The 13,314-nt window shown below is 42.6% G+C and overlaps 1 protein-coding gene across 8 annotated transcripts in view; it reads right to left on the bottom strand.

Moving 5' to 3' along the window:
• The window catches only part of GKAP1 (G kinase anchoring protein 1), a 64,292-nt gene extending 55,202 nt beyond the window's left edge, over nt 1-9,090 (bottom strand). For 2 of the 8 annotated variants that reach the window (XM_036330715.1, XM_036330714.1), the window contains exons 1-2: nt 8,846-9,090; nt 8,281-8,403 (exon numbers count right to left, since the gene is read on the bottom strand). The gene's annotated coding sequence lies outside the window, so the exon portion shown is untranslated. Of the gene's footprint in view, nt 1-6,916; nt 6,938-8,280; nt 8,404-8,507; nt 8,527-8,724 lie in introns of those variants that run through there. The other 6 variants (XM_036330708.1, XM_036330716.1, XM_036330713.1 and 3 more) reach the window with 5 other exon arrangements.
• Nucleotides 9,091-13,314: the final 4,224 nt, after the last annotated feature.

Genomic DNA, 13,314 nt, shown 5'->3' with positions numbered 1-13,314 from the left:
CTGCTGGCCAAGAAATTTTATATTATTAAATTTTGATAAGAAAAGATTTTAGGTTCTTTAAAAATAATTTCAACTGTTATAAACTACTGAATGGTTATAAAAACAAAAATGATTTGTTTTTATTACCTACTCATCCAAACAAAATTTCAATGGAAACTCAAGCTGAAGAAAAACATCAATTAAAAGTCTGGATCAGGGCCCCAGCCAGGTGGCTCAGTTGGTTGGAGCATCATTCTGTACACCAAAAAGGTTGCAGTTTGCCTGACCAGTGTGGCTCAGTGGTTGAGCACTGACCTATGAAATAGGAGTTCCCGATTCGATTCTTCTGATTCCAGGCTTCGTCCCCAGTGGGGGAGGGGGAGTGCAAGAGGCAGTCAATCAATGCTTCTCTCTCATCATTGATGTTTTCTATCTCCCTCCCTCTCCCTTCCTCTCTGAAATCAATACACACACACACATACATTTATATATATTTTTTAAAAAGGTTTCAGGTTTGATTCTCAATCAGGGCACATACCTAGGTTGTGGGTTTAATCCCTGGTAGGGGCCCTTATGGGAGGCAACCAATCGGTATTTCTCTCTCTCTCTCTCTCTCTCTCTCTCTCTCTCTCTCTCTCTGATTTGCACTCCTACTGCTCTCTCTCCTTTCATTTCAAAGATTAAAGCCTTAGTTAGCTTTTAGAATGGTGTTGATTTAAATTTCAGAACATTTTGCAGTGGCGTCAGACATGCTTAGCCAAATTTTGCACTCCTACTGCACTCTCTCCTTTCATTTCTTAGACTCTCTTCTGCATTACTAATGTAAAGGACCATAGGTAAACCATTGTCCCCAAACTGGGAGATCTACAATGTCTACATAGAACTGGGTGGAGAATAAATGTGTTGCATTTATTCTCCACCCAGAGAATGAGGCTAAGCATGTCTGACTCCACTGCAAAAATGTTCTGAAATTTAAATCAACACCATTCTAAAAGCTAACTAAGGCTTTAATCTTTGAAATGAAAGGAGAGAGTGCAGTAGGAGTGCAAATCAGGAGTGCAAATTGAAAACTCTGATATGATTCTGAAGTTTTTAATAAATTCAACATTTAGTATTTTCCTAATATACTTTGTTTTACCTATCCTAATCATATACTGTAAAAAAAATCCAACACATTTATTCTCCACCCAGTTCTATGTAGACATTGTAGATCTCCCAGTTTGGGGACAATGGTTTACCTATGGTCCTTTACATTAGTAATGCAGAAGTCAAACAGCAGAAAAGCACTAGACAAGAATGCTGACCTGAAGCAAGAAGACCTGAGCAAACCCAACCTGCTGCTTACTGTGAGCCCCTGAACCACTTACTTAGTGTTTCCTCATCTGTGAAACGAACAAGAATGCCCAGCTCACTGAGTTAACATTAAATATGTTAATGGACTTTGCATACAATAACAGAACAGTAGTCAGTACAGAACCACTCAAATATAAACATCTACTGGTATTCTTACTATAATTAATTGAAATATGTCTTGAGGTCCTACGAGGCAAAGGAAAATTGGCACAAACTATTTAAAAATTTGGCTAAGCATGTCTGACTCCACTGCAAAAATGTTCTGAAATTTAAATCAACACCATTCTAAAAGCTAACTAAGGCTTTAATCTTTGAAATGAAAGGAAAAAGTTGTTAGGCATTGAGAAGTAATTGTTGAGCAGTGAGCCACTGAAAAGGGTCAAAGACCTAATGATTATACCTAATATACTAAGGAAGGAAAACATCAGTCTACTCAAAACCCAAGAATCACAGTAGGGTCCATGTCTTAAACAGTAGGCATACAGTAGACAAACAATAAATGTTAAAATGAATGAAAAATAATAATAAAAGAAAGACAAAGTGAAAACATTAGAATACTGTTAAACTGAGAAAAGAATGATATTCAAAAGACAAAATAATTATTTTCCTGAGGAAGCAGCTACCTATGCTATACTACCTCAGCAATCCACGTATTAAAATAAAAGAGATTAACCAAAGAACTTATATGCATATATGCATAGCCCATGGACATAAACAATAGTGTGGTGAAGGTGTATGTGTGGGGGGGGTGTCAACGAGAGAAAAAAAGAAAACATCTGTAATATTTTCAGCAATAGAGATACATTTTTTAAAATAAAAAAATAATAATTGATAAAATACTCTTAGTTTATGAAAGGGTAAAATGAAAAGGGGGAAATGCTCACCTATAATGATCCCTTGTTTGGTCAGCAGTAGGAGTGCAAAAAAGATAGTGACAGCCACTTGCACTATACTTTAGCTAACAGTAAATATTAAAGAACAGCTCTACGTAGCAGCTGAGAGAATAGGAGATGGGTCAACTGGAAGGATTCAATCATCTGTGCTACAGGCTGCACATGATATATAGCCAATCCATTGTCTACTTCAATAGCCATTAGAGAAATCTACATACCAGGTCAAAAGGTACACTAACCAGTACCTCAGAAGTGAAAGAGGGTGAAATGTAAATTTTAAATTAGAAAGGGAATGAAAACATAAAAATAATCCCTAATCTGTAAATGTGCATTATGTATTTACATACCAAAAACAAAGAAAATGCATGGGACTACTCATGCTTGTTTTTCTTTTGACAGTTTTCACTATTTCCCCAAGTATTCTATAATGACCATATTTCTTCTATAAGAAAAACATCTCACACAGACAGTAGGGAAGTGAGGGCATGTGCTAGAACAGTGGTTCTCAATCTTCCTAATGCCTCAATTTTAATTTTAAACATCAGTCTACTCAAAACCCAAGAATCACAGTAGGGTCCATGTCTTAAACAGTAGGCATACAGTAGACAAACAATAAATGTTAAAATGAATGAAAAATAATAATAAAAGAAAGACAAAGTGAAAACATTAGAATACTGTTAAACTGAGAAAAGAATGATATTCAAAAGACAAAATAATTATTTTCCTGAGGAAGCAGCTACCTATGCTATACTACCTCAGCAATCCACGTATTAAAATAAAAGAGATTAACCAAAGAACTTATACGCATATACAGTTCCTCATGTTGTGGTGACCCCCAATGATAAAATTATTTTCGCTGCTACTTCATAACTGTAATTTTGCTACTGCTATGAATCGTAATGTAGATATTTGATATACAGGATGTATTTTCACTGTTACAAATTGAACATAATTAAAGCATAGTGATTAATCACAAAAACAATATGTAATTACATATGTGTTTTCCAATGGTCTTAGGCGACCCATGTGAGAGGGTCGTTCGACCCCCAAAGGGGTCGCAACCCACAGGTTATACTTCAAATAATAAAGAATTTAAATTTTTTTAAAAAGAAAAATATCTCATCTTGAGTAGGGAAAATGATCATTTAAACCCAAATTCAAAAAAGTAAACTGATGTAATCAATGCAATATTGATTTTTCTGCCCTGTGTCAAACTTAGAAAGGGCAACTGCAGGTCAGAACTGACAATGAGATGCCTTTGGTCCTTAATGTTAGTGAGGCAGAGGACAAATGACAGACAGCAACTGTCAAAGACTGATTATGTTGCATGTTTTTGGAGAACATTACCTTCATTAACAAATTTTTCCAAATTTGCAAAAAATATATTATCAATCCAAGAATTCATTCTTTTAACTACTGAAGAGAAAAAGGAATAAAAAGGCAGACTATGACAACATCAGGATTTTTAAATATAATTCAGGGTATGGCTAGGGTTAATATTCCTTCAATCTTGTGTCCTAAAACTCTTGACCTCCATCTCTGGTCTTATTTAAAAGACAATAGGATAAATAGATTCAAATAGAGCTCTTTCTCTTCCCCTATTTTCCCTTTCTCTCTCACACAGTTTTTAATATCTCTACATTTATATACATTTAAATGATATAGATTTAATTAAGGTATACAATGCAAAAAGTGATGTATAGTGGAGATTCCCTAAACTACTACATTGGTCAGTCTCTGAATGTGGTATATATTTAACATTTACATAATACTGAAATACTACACAAATTAGATTTTAGTCCAGAAATCTACTTATTTCTTATGTTTCCCCTCTTCCCTTTTAGTCTCCTTTTAAAAATAATTTAAAGGCTGCCCTAGCTAGTTTGGCTCAGTGGATAGAGCATTGACCTGCGGACTGAAGGGTCCCAGGTTTGATTCCCGTCAAGGGCACCTGCCTGGTTGCAGGCTCGATCCCCAGTAGGGGGCGTGCAGGAGGCAACCAATCAATGATTCTCTCATCACTGTTTTTTCTTTTTTTAATATATTTTTATTGATTTCAGAGAGGAAGGGAGATGGCGAGAGAGAGATAGAAACATCAATAAAGCCCTAACCAGTTTGGCTCGGTGGATAGAGTGTCGGCCTGCGGACTGAAAGGTCCCAGGTTCAATTCCGGTCAAGGGCATGTACCTTGGTTGTAGGCACATCCCCAGTGGGAGGTGTGCAGGAGACAGCTAATCAATGTTTCTCTCTCATAGATGTTTCTAGCTCTCTATCACTCTCCTTCCTCTCTAAAAAGTCAATAAAATTTATTAAAAATAATAATAATAATAATAATGAAAGAGAATCATGGATTGGCTGCCTCCTGCCCACCCCTAACTGGGGATCCAGCCCGCACCCAGGCATGTGCCCTTGACCAGAATCAAACCTGGGACCCTTCAGTCCGCAGTCCAATGCTGTATCCACTGAGCCAAACCAGCTAGGGCATGATGTTTCTCTCTCTCTCTCCCCACCCCCTTCCTCTTTGAAATCAATAAAAATATTTTTAAAAATAAAATAAAGCCGAAAATGGTTTGACTCAGTGGATAGAGCGTCGGCCTGCGGACTGAAGGGTCACAGGTTTGATTCCGGTCAAGGGCATGTACCTTGGTTGCGGGCACATTCCCAGTGGGAAATGTGCAGGAGGCAACTGATCGATGTTTCTCTCCCATCGATGTTTCTAACCCTCTATCCCTCTCCCTTCCTCTCTGTAAGAAATCAATAAAATATATTTTAAAAAATAAATAAATAAAATAAAATAAAAATAATTTAAAGGCTAATTCAGTTGAAGACAAAATTCATAAGATAAATTAAAAAATAAATGGTTCAGGTCAAAATGCACAAAAAACAAGTTTATAAATATGCAGGTAGCTCATCACATATAAATATTTAATAATTTCTTAATTACTCCCATTAGTAAAAACTATTAATTCCACTATACTTGACACAGCAGCAATATCAAATTATAGGGAAGTCTCCATTTTATATATATTCAATACACCAATTACTTAACTTAGTAATTATAGCATGTGTTAGGGCTTTTTATAACAATTATCCTTCCTCAGATTTTGCTCCAGCAAAACTACCTAAAATTTCCTGGTCACATATTCAGTTTTACTTGTTCATATCTTTATGCTATTCCTTTTGCCTAAAATGCTCTTCATCTCTTCCACTTAAAACGTGTATTCATTGTTCAAAATCTGCTCAGGTGCTAGCATCTCTATATTTTCTTTGACCGGCCCCTCAAATTAATCATCCCATCCTCTGTAGTATTTCTGTATTTTACGCTTACTTTTATTAAAATTATGCTTGCCATAATTTTATTAAAATTATGGCTCAGTGGCTGAGCATTGACCTATGAACCAGGAGGTCATGGTTTAGTTCTTGGTCAGGGCACGTGACCAAGTTGCGGGCTCTATATCCCCAAATGTGGGGTGTGCAGGAGGCAGCAGATCAATGATTCTCATCACTGATGTTTCTATCTTTCTCTCCCTCTCCCTTCTTCTCTGATATAAATAAAAATATATTAAATGTTTTTAAAGATTATGCTTATTGTTGTGCCTAGCCCCCTACAACCCTGATTTCAACATCCTAACAAAAACCACAGGACCTAGCACACAAAAAATCAATTTATTAAATTTGGATTTATTTTCTTTTTTTTCCAAATCTTTATCGTTGCAAATATTACAAATCCTCCCCCTCTTCCCCTTATTGCCCCTCTCTACCTAGTCCTCCCCCCCACAGGCCTTCATCACCTACTTGATCTGTGTCCATAGGTAATGTATATATATATATATGTATATATATATATATATATAAATTCTTTGGTTAATTTCTTCCCACCCCACCTCCTCTCTTCTCTCTGAGATTCATCAGTCTGTTCCATGTTTCCATGCCTCTGGTTCTATTTATCATCAGTTTATTTTGTTCATTAGATTCCTTGTTTGTTTATCTTGATTTTTAGATTCAATTGTTGATAGATATGTATTTATTGCCATTTTATTGTTCACATTTTTTTTATCTTTTTCCTTCTTCTTAAAGAAGACCCCAAACTTACATTCCCCCAATACAAGGCTACACATGCATTGAAAGATGTGTTCTAAAGTAGAATGGATAGGAAAAGAAAACGCAAAATGCTCTATAGATAATCCCCAATTCCATAATGCAAATGTGAATTTAAGATTATTAGCAGTTCAAAGTTGTTTCAATTTAAGTGCCAATCTACCAACTTATCATCACCACAACTAATTTTGTTTAAGACACATATTTGTTTAGGAAAACAAAATTGGTTTTAAAATGTTGATTAAAAAGAATTAGGATATATGAGGTGCTTAAAATAAACTATTTCTAAAAAATGAATAGTCTAAACTGCAAGCAGCAGGATCTCAAAATGGTTGGTACAGCTGGTCTCTGCTGAGGTTCTGAAGACCACTGCCACTATGACCTCACCCCTCACTATGACCTCTCTAAGGACAAGATGGACAATAGCTGTGGTCATACCTCAATTAGGGCCCTTCAAAACCGACATATGCGCAAAACCCTCAGTCAAGGATAATCATATTTATTCATTTTTATAAAATAAATGACAATCATCTTCCATGAACACTATCAACCAGTTAGTCTGATTGGTGTGGCCTCATTGAACTATAACTTACATTTTTATAAAACAGCACAAAATGAAATGGGATTGGGCATCAATGATTTAACACCTGGTGAAATTTAAAATTTGTATTATTTCATGTTCTGTTCCTCAAATAACACAACTGAACAATATCTTGCACTTTAGCTTCTTGTAAATTAAGATTCACAACCAACAAGTGCCAAATGTGTACCAACACTTTGCTCCCAACACAATTGGTGCAAACAAACCATGTAAATGTTATGGGTTTGCCTTAAGTTCTATATTTTCTTCATAAATGTTGCCTCCCCTTTCCAATCCGCAGCACCTAATTTCTGTGGGCTGAAAAATCTAAGCAAAAAGTACAAGCAGCCCTGACCGGTTTGGCTCAGTGGATAGAGCGACGGCCTGCGGACTGGAGGGTCCAGGGTTCGATTCCGGTCAAGGGCATGTACCTTGGTTGCGGGCACATCTCCAGTGGGAGGTGTGCAGGAGGCAGCTGATCGCTGTTTCTAACTCTCTATCCCTCTCCCTCCCTCTCTGTAAAAAATAAATAAAATATATTTTTTAAAAATATGTTTTAAAAAGTACAGATACTGAGGACCTAAGGGATTCTCCCATCGATAAAGCACATGGTCTACGGCCATACCACCCTGAACCGCCCAATCTCGTCTGATAAAGCACATGTATTTTCATTTGCCTGTGTTCTTTTGGTCAACTTGCAGGTTCTTGCTTTTAGTCTATCGAGTGAAGCCACTGTTTGGTATCTTATAAATAAGTCTGTTGTAACCATTTATGACTATTAAGAATATCTTCCATTGATTAGGATTTGATTAATACCGACTACGGTATTATAAACCTATTGAGGGGGGGAAAAAAACCCACCTTATACTTCCGAAGTTTAAAGATTGTTTAATGCCTTAATTTACCATAAAGTTTCTCCAATATTCTTAGAGCTGCAAGTCAAACTTATTAAACTGACGACTCCGGTTACAATCACAAACGTAGTTACTACCTAAACAGGCAATACTGACCGGCAGAGAAAATTTTTCACTGGCTTTTCAGTACGAGAGGTTAGTGCTTCCCATGGAAGCCATAGCACCTACTCAACTGTAAAATCTAACTGAAAAACTAAAAAATCTAAAAGAAGCTGGAAAGAGAAGGCAATTCAATAGGCCCATTTTGTCACTCCTGTTCAATATCTACTAAGCACCCTAAATTCTAGCCATTTCACAAAATCCTGAGAGAATGCTTGTTCCAAACAATAACAGCGAAATAATAATAATAATAACAATAATAACAATAATAAATGTGTAACAACCCCACAGCCCGCTCCCGCGCTCTCCCACAGCGAGCGGCGAGGAGGCGGCGCGCTCTCCCCGAGAGTAACTCACGAGGTACCTCGCTCATGAATGAAGCCAAATTCACCGCGGGCCGGGGCTCCCAAACTTCTCCGCACAAAGTACGTCAGGAAGAGACAGGGCTGGGCGAGACCCAACTCGAGCGAAGAAGCGGCTTCGAAACCTGAAAGGCAGAAAACGGCGAGCTGAGGTCGTCGCTCTAGAAATTTCCGAGCGCCAGGATCCCGGGGAGGGAGCGCGATGCCCGGCGGGGAGGGGCGGCGGCACCTGTCACTCGCGGCTCGGCGACTCGGCGACGCGGCGGCCCCCGGCCCCGGCGCGACCTCGGGAGGCGTCGCCGCCACGGCCCGGCCCGGGGCCTGGGGGGGGGGGGGTCTCTCTCCGCCGCCCCCGAACCTGCGCCGCGCGTCGGGGCCGCGGCCCTTCCCGAGGAGCGGCCTCCCGCGCCCTCTGCCCGGCGGCTCCGACCTGCGGGGCCCGTTACCTCAGGCCGAGTCCCCAGCGCCGAGTCGGGGGCGCGCCGAGTGGCGCGGCCGAGCCGCCACCGCCACCTCACGGGCGCCGCAGGAGACCCCGCGACCCGGGCCCGCCCTCCGCGCACTCACCGGGCCTCCCTGGTCGCCGGCTCGGCCCTCCTCTGCCTCCCTCCGCGCCGCCGGACTCCCGCGGCTCTCAGGGCGGCCGCCGGGGGCGTTGGGACTGGGCAGGGTCAGGGGGCGGGGGCGGCTCGCGCCGGCGGGGGGCGCGCGGCGGCCCCACGAGCGGACGCCGGCACTAACGGGCCCAGGGGCGCCGGGCCGGGCGGACCGCGGCGGGGAGCGCGGCTGCAGGCTGCGGTGAGGGGCGGGGAGAGGCGACTGCGAGCCGAGAGCGGGAGGGAAGTCCCGACGGCGGGGGCGGCGTGAGAGCCGCGGGGCGGGGCGGGGCGGGGGCGGGGCCTGGCGCCGACCGCCGCGCGCGGGGGTTTGTTTATTTTCTCGGTTGGTTGCGGCGCCGGCGCGTGGGCAGAGGTTCGCGGGTGACGCGAGCGCCCCGAGTCGGGGGAGAGGACCAGAACCACCTGCTGGAGAAGGGGCGCTACGGGGGCCGGGCAGGGTCCAAACGGCTCCGGTCGCCGGCGGCGCCGCGGTCTGAGGGGTGACCGCCAGAGCCGGGCTCTCCGGGGCGGGTGGGAGGAGGGAGGCCTCCCCAGGGAGCGGGACCTCAGGCCGTTTCCCCGCAGGCGGGCGGCTGCGCCGGCCTCGCGGAGCGCGGTCAGCGGCGCTGGGAGGGGGGAGGGGCCGCGGCACCTGGGGGCCCGGTTCCCCGCCGCTCGGGTCTCGCTCCTCAGGGAGTGAGGGGGGAGGGTCCTGCACGCCCGGCTGTGAATGGCGAGGCTGCGTCGGGTCTCCGTGAGGAAAATAGCGGACATGGCTGGTTTCTCCGCGGAGTTAACAAAGCGCTTCCACGCTGTCTCCCTCGGTGCTCTGTCAGGTAGCAATGTCCTCGTTTTACAAGCCGAATGACGTGACTCACCCAAAGCCTCACACTAATCAATGGAAAAGCCGGAATTTGAAGCTGTGCTGCCTTCAAAATTCCGGAGGGCTTACCGTTGCATCACATTATCTCCCTAAATCACTAATGGGAGGCACACACGCCCTTCTCGGTAAGATGCTGCAAGGGTAGAGGGGGCAGTTGAAGATGCCATCCCTTCCTTCAGAGAGTAAGGAATAAAACAAAGATGAAACCCATAAAAGACACACCATGAGAGAAAAATACAGAGAACTGCGGAAGACGAAGGAACGGCTCACGGCCTGCCGGGTATGGGAAAGAAAGGCAGCATGGAGAAGGCCTTTGAGGGACGGGGAAGGAGATGAGGACGGTTCTGCCGCGAGAAGGGGTGGCTGGAGAGCTTGGGAAGGTGACTTCGTGAGAGTGTTCAGGAAAAAGCAAACGGGAAGACCCTAGGGCATGTTGAGAAGTGGCAGAGGCCAGGAGAATGGGGCCTGAGGTGGCAAGTAGATGAATTTGTACTTAATTCTGTATTTTTAGTCTTTGTGCTTTCAAAGTTTGGGGGAAGAAAAGTTCAGCTTTTCTTCGATCCGTGAATGTATACAAAAACCAGAGGCCCAGTGCATGAAATTCATGCACGGGTAGGATTCCTAGGCCTGGCCCGGGATCATTGGGCCCCATTGGGGCCTTCCTGCTGCCAGCCGGGGCCTTCCTTCGTTCCATGCTGCCCCCTGGTGATCAGCGCAGGTCATGGTGAGCGGTCGAACTCCTGGTCTCCTGGTCTCCTGGTCAAACTCCCGAGGGGACATTTTGCATATTAGCCTTTTATATAGATTAGAGGTGGGCCCCACCGATGTGGCTCAGTTCTCTCTCCCCCCGTCTCCCTCTCCCTCTCCCTCTCCCTCTCTGAAATCAATAAAAATACATTTTTTTTAATTAGCGGTGGGAAAACTGCCAGATGAACCTGCAGTAAGCCAGGTGAAAAGTAATGATGAGTCTGAACTAAAAGCAGCTCAGGAGGAATTTAAAAGAGCGTAGTTTAAAGATGACATGGAAGCAGAATCTACAGGATTTAGCAATTAAATGGATTTACAGCAAGAGGGGATGGCATGAAAACATATATGAAGAAGAAAAAGTCAAGATAGGGAAGAGGTTTTGACTTTGTAGATAATCATAGAAAAGAGATAGGAGTAAAAATTGCTTTATATATATATATTTTTTTAATTAAATCTTCATTGTTGAAAGTATTAACATATGTCCCCTCCTTTCCCCCATTGCCCTCTCCTACCCTCCCGCACTGCCAGCCCAGGCCTTCACCACCCTTATTGTCTTGTCCAAGGGTTATGCATATGTGCATACAAGTTCTTTATCTCTTCCCACCCACTCATCCTGCCCCCTCCACGCCCCCCCCCCCCCCTGCTTTTCTTCCCTCTGAGGCTCTGCAGTCTGTTCTATGTTTCTACGTCTCTGGATCTATTTTGTTCATTTAGATTTGGCCATTTTAAAGGTTTGAAAGTCAGCCAGATAGAGGTGGACACTAAGAAGTTAAATATAAAGGTTTTAAAATATGGGAAAGAGACACCTGGCCGGTATGGCTCAGTGGTTGAGTGTGGACCTATGAACCAGGAGGTCAAGGTTTGATTCCCCGTCAGGGCACATGCCAGGGTTGTGGGTTCGATCCTCAGTAGAGGGTATGCAGGAGGCAGCCAATCAGTGATTCTCATCATCGATGTTTCTATCCCTCTCCCTCTTCCTTCCTCTCTGAAATAAATATGTGTGTGTGTGTGTATATATATATATATAGAGAGAGAGAGAGAGATTGAACTAAGAAAATAGGGAAGTTATCAGCCTACAGTTATATCACTGTGACAAAAAGGATAAAACAAAGGGCAGAATCTTAGAGAACATCCTCTTTAGAACCTGGTTACTCAAAGTGTGGTCAATAGCTCAGAGGCAAAGGCATCACCAGGGAGTTTGTTAGACATCTCAGCCTTCCCCACCCCAGACTTGCTGAATCTTAACAAGAACCCCAAGTGATTTGTATCACATTAAAGTTTGAGAAGTTCTGACCTAGATGAGAGAAGCCAGTGTCAACAACAAATAAGTTTTTTTTAAAGGGGGGATCTAATCTAGATGAGAGAAGCCAGCAAAGAAAGAGGGAGGAGAACTAAGATAATGCAAAAATCTCCAAATCAAGGTAAATTGGCCATTCACAAAAGCAGGGGAAGGAAGGAGTTTCCTTCCACAAAGATTGAAAAGTGCAAGGAAGGAAGGTATGTTTCAATTTTATGATTGAGTGTGTAGTTTCTAGGACCATGTTCTAAAAGCTTGGAAACTGCCCCTTTGTGATCAGGGACAGCCTAGAAATCTAATCCCCTCCCCGCTCCATGCCCACCTATATAGGACATATTGAAGTAGGTTTGTGGATTTGATAGCAGAACAAAGTAGTTCTTTTCTAGTTATTTCTATTTTCTCAGCGAAATAGAGAGCAAGATCATTTTGGCAGATTGCTAATTGTCCATCACAATTCTCCTTCCTGGGCACACAGTCTTTTTTGTTTTTGTTTGTTTGTTTGTTTGTTTGTTTGTTTGTTTTTGTGTGTGTTTTTTCAGCCTCTCTTTCAGTTAGGTATGGTCAGGCTTTAAGTTGTTGCTAGTGAAATGTGAACAGAAATGATGTCTGCCATTGCCAGGCCAGTGTGCCTCCTTCATGCATTTTTCCCTTTCTGCCAGCTGGATTATGCAGATGACTACAAACTGCCCAGATTGACAGAGCCACAAGAAAGAAGGTGCCTGGATGAAGGAGAGCTGCCCTCTGACCTGGAACACCCATTCTGGATTATTATGTGAGCAAGATATAAATTTAGAGAATGAGCTGAAAACATAAGAGATGGGTTGGAGAGCTGGAGGCTTGAAATTAAAATTAGAAGAGGGGCTGTAGTTACCAGTAATGTCAAGGTGTAGGAAATGATTGTGAAAGTAGGAAGCTGCAATTAGCAGGGGGCACAAATCATCTGAAGAGTTGTAGTCAAGGAACTGAGAGGCAGGAAGGGGTATCACAAAGAATTATCCACTGGAGGTATAGTAGCCTTGGAGTGGTGAATAGCCTTGGAGGGAGTGATAATGAGTCTGGTACTAAAATCTTCAAAGAATGAGGGGTTAAATGATCTGAATCAGGGCGTTCAAGGCCATCAGTAACTTAATATGTTCGACTCTTTGATGATAAGAGTTTTCATTTAAACAGGCACTTTAAAGTTTTATTGTACTAATGTGGGGTTTCTAATTGCTTCTCTTTGACCTCTCAGATTGCAGATGGTAACTGCTTTCTTTAAGAGGAAGTACCCATATGTCTGTATTATAAAACAAACACATGCCAGGCTTCCCAGTTTAAATGACTGTGCTTTAAAATGTGTCATAGACTACTGTTCTACCTCCAACGATTACCTTCAAAAAATGTGTCAAAAGTGATGCTAGCTTTGCCACATCAAATGATGTCTGGTAAATGTTCAAAATCTGCATGAAAACTTTAGATATAACTTAATAAACAGGGATTAACTAGAAACCTGACATTAAAAATATTAAGA

This window comes from Myotis myotis, unplaced genomic scaffold (assembly GCF_014108235.1).
Source record: "Myotis myotis isolate mMyoMyo1 unplaced genomic scaffold, mMyoMyo1.p scaffold_m19_p_12, whole genome shotgun sequence".
Taxonomy (NCBI): domain Eukaryota; kingdom Metazoa; phylum Chordata; class Mammalia; order Chiroptera; family Vespertilionidae; genus Myotis; species Myotis myotis.
The sequence above is the reverse complement of the archived record's forward strand: the minus strand, read 5'-3'. Positions and strand labels throughout refer to the sequence as shown.